The sequence below is a fragment of the Herpailurus yagouaroundi genome, unplaced genomic scaffold, assembly GCF_014898765.1.
Source record: "Herpailurus yagouaroundi ecotype Mexico unplaced genomic scaffold, PumYag 146449, whole genome shotgun sequence".
Classification (NCBI taxonomy): Eukaryota; Metazoa; Chordata; class Mammalia; order Carnivora; family Felidae; genus Herpailurus; species Herpailurus yagouaroundi.
In genome coordinates, this window is record NW_024422499.1 from 5,023 (window position 1) to 7,820 (window position 2,798).

The following is a 2,798-nucleotide window of genomic DNA, read 5'->3' on the forward strand; positions in this document are numbered from 1 at the left end:
ATTGGTTATGGAGGAGGACACCTGTTGGGATGAGCACTGGGTGTTGCATGGAAAGCAATTTGACAATAAATTTCATATTTGAAAAAAATAAATAAATAAAAATAAAAATAAAAATAAATCCTCTATAGAATTAGCAACCTACTGAAATTAAATACTAGTAGGGATATTTCACACTTTGGATAGGGATACTATTGACATTGAAAGAGTCCTTTTGGGCAAGGGAGGGGGTATCACAGAGGGGCCCATGGATGGAGGTGTGAATTCAGCTCTCCACTGCTGAACTTTTTTTCTGTTTAATAAACTTCCCATGAGGCCCTTCAGCATCAGAGGGCAAACGGGCAAGGAGATGAGGGTCTCTCTCCTTCTTTTGGGTTTTTAGAGGCTTTAGGTCCAGCCATGTCTGATCTCACCCACCCTGCCAGGGCAGCAGGCATTCAGGAGGATCTCGTCCCCTCTCCTCTGCTCACTCAGTTTCCTGGCATGGATTCTGGACAGGACCGTGACACCAATTTTTGTCACTCCATATGCAGTATCAGGCCAGCCCTCCTTCCTGTACATCCTGTTCTTTGTGTCTTCCACGAACTTGTTCATGAGCCCCACCAGCTCCTCCTCTGTGATGGTTTCACTCCTGAACTTCTGCTGCAGTCCTGGGCTGCAGTTTTTAAGCGATCTGAGGCTGACTATGCTCACACATCGACCAATCTGCCTAAATTACAACACAAAATGTTATGGAGAAGGACAAAGAAAGATGAATTCCAGTTTCGCTAAGATTTGGTACTAGAAAATTTCCACTGAAGTATCATGAGTTTGCTGTGAGCATTAATGAAGACTGCCTGCATGAGTCAAGGACAGGATGGTCCTTAACTTGTTATACCCATAATGTCTCCGATGATGCCTGAGAAATGCTCCGGTGGGGAGGGCACCAAGCAGATGCTCCACAGGAAATCGGAAATGGCTCCTACAAGAACAGGCTAAGGAGAATATAAAGGACACTCACTGCCTTCATGAGCGGAGTACCTCTTTCCCCTCAAGGCCACCTCTGGGACCACCCGAGGATTTCATGGTCGCGTGGGCCATGCTCTACAAACAGATCTCTACCGACCAACAAAGAGCTGACTGGTTTAAGGAGGGCAGCTACATCTACTCTGCTCAAGGATGGTAAAAGCAAATTAGTAGAGTGGCCTGACTTGCACGGTGATTTCTGTCTGTTTGGGTCTCTAACTTGCGTGTCCATAATGTTATGGCCTGAGAATATGGTCATGGGGAGAGGCAGTGGAAAGCTGGGGATTGAAGGGTGCCAATACTGGGCGTGGCCCTGTGGAAGTCACAATGGGAATGAAGGGGAAGGATTAGCCTAGGACACGCCAGTGCTCATCATTAGAACTGCTTCCAGGACTGGAATGGGACTGGGCCAAGCAGGTGGCTATTCCAGTGTGTCTGTGGGAAGTGGCAGGCGAATCCATGACATGCGTGGAGGTGGGGGAGAGCCAGCAATGCAGAGATGGGATAATTGTGGACAGGGACGCTTGCACCCTCTGAGGCAAAAAAATTGCCGAGGACCCTTATGTTTCTCTGTAAGACAGACCAAGGTTGTAGAAGGTTATGGGAGAGACTATCCACAGCTGGCCAGTTGGGTGAAGGTCGTAGCCTGGGAGGCTACTAATGGTCCAGACAACACACTATTTCTGGACGTGGGTTTGTGTACGCAGAAGATGCCGGTGTAGAGAGAGAGGAGAGCAGAAGATACGGGAACAATTTGCGCTGACGAGATACGTTTCTGCAGGCCAAGCAACACATTTTCCCCTGCAGAGAAGTGGTTCCACAGAGAACTGTAACAGGCATCTGAAACCTTGGTTGTGTCAAACAGGAGGCAAGGGTATGTAGGGCTCACACACGTTCACGAGCAAGGATTCACACTCAACATGAGCGGGGCCGAGGGAGATCCCTCACTGGACAGAGTTTTCGGCTTCGCTGGGGAGTGTGGGGGACAGGGGGTGGGGAGGGGGGGGGAATACCGAACTGAGTATACAATTCTTCCCTACATCCTCCCAACTTCCTTTGCTTCTAACTCATACAGTGGTCCCGGGACCAGAGCTGCAACTGTGGACACGGGAAGCAAGGCTTATCTCTGGGCAAGAATCTGGCACCATAGCTTTAAAACTTTAGTCAGAATTCCTAAGGGCACAATGGAGTATATTGTGCCTTTCCCCATCTGGCAAAACTGGGGAGACAGTGAATGTAGCTGTACTGTGTGTGTAGTATTGAGACACCAGCTCGTTTGGGACCTGTGCAGCCCTATCCTATACGAATGTGAGTGGACCGAAATGGAAGGCACTTGCTAGATCATGCCGGAAATACCACCACTCGGGCCCAGCATCACACCCACCTTGGAGTTTCATTGGAGGCAGCGGTTTTGTGCACATGCCTCGGCTACCAAAGAAGTTTATTTTCATCATCACTTCTGCTTGAATGTGAAACGGTGTCGGATCATTTGCTTCTCGGGAGAAAGAGAAGCATAATAGCAGCCGTGTGGCCAAATTCCACAGACTGACATATACAAGAAGAGTGCACGTGAAATCTGGTGAATTTTGTGTAAAATTGGCCTCTAGTTAGTAGTATTGTGCCAATGACAATGTCCTCATCTGATGATGTTGTAGAATGTTGTAAGATGGCACCATCTGGGGAGGGTGGGTGAAAGGTGCACCCATGGGATCTGTGTTCACCAATTTGTGGTGCCATTTTCTTGTTTATTTAATCCTGTATTAAAAACTCACCCAACTGCCCTAAAGTCCAATCCC

At 48.2% G+C, this 2,798-nt stretch overlaps 1 long non-coding RNA gene across 1 annotated transcript; it reads right to left on the reverse strand.

Annotated features, from left to right (window-relative positions):
- Positions 1–409: 409 nt before the first annotated feature.
- On the reverse strand, positions 410–1,310 carry LOC121026609 (uncharacterized). The gene is made up of 2 exons (XR_005788398.1): positions 998–1,310; positions 410–706 (listed from the first exon to the last, which is right to left on the reverse strand). It is a non-coding gene; the product is annotated as an uncharacterized LOC121026609 (long non-coding RNA).
- Positions 1,311–2,798: the final 1,488 nt, after the last annotated feature.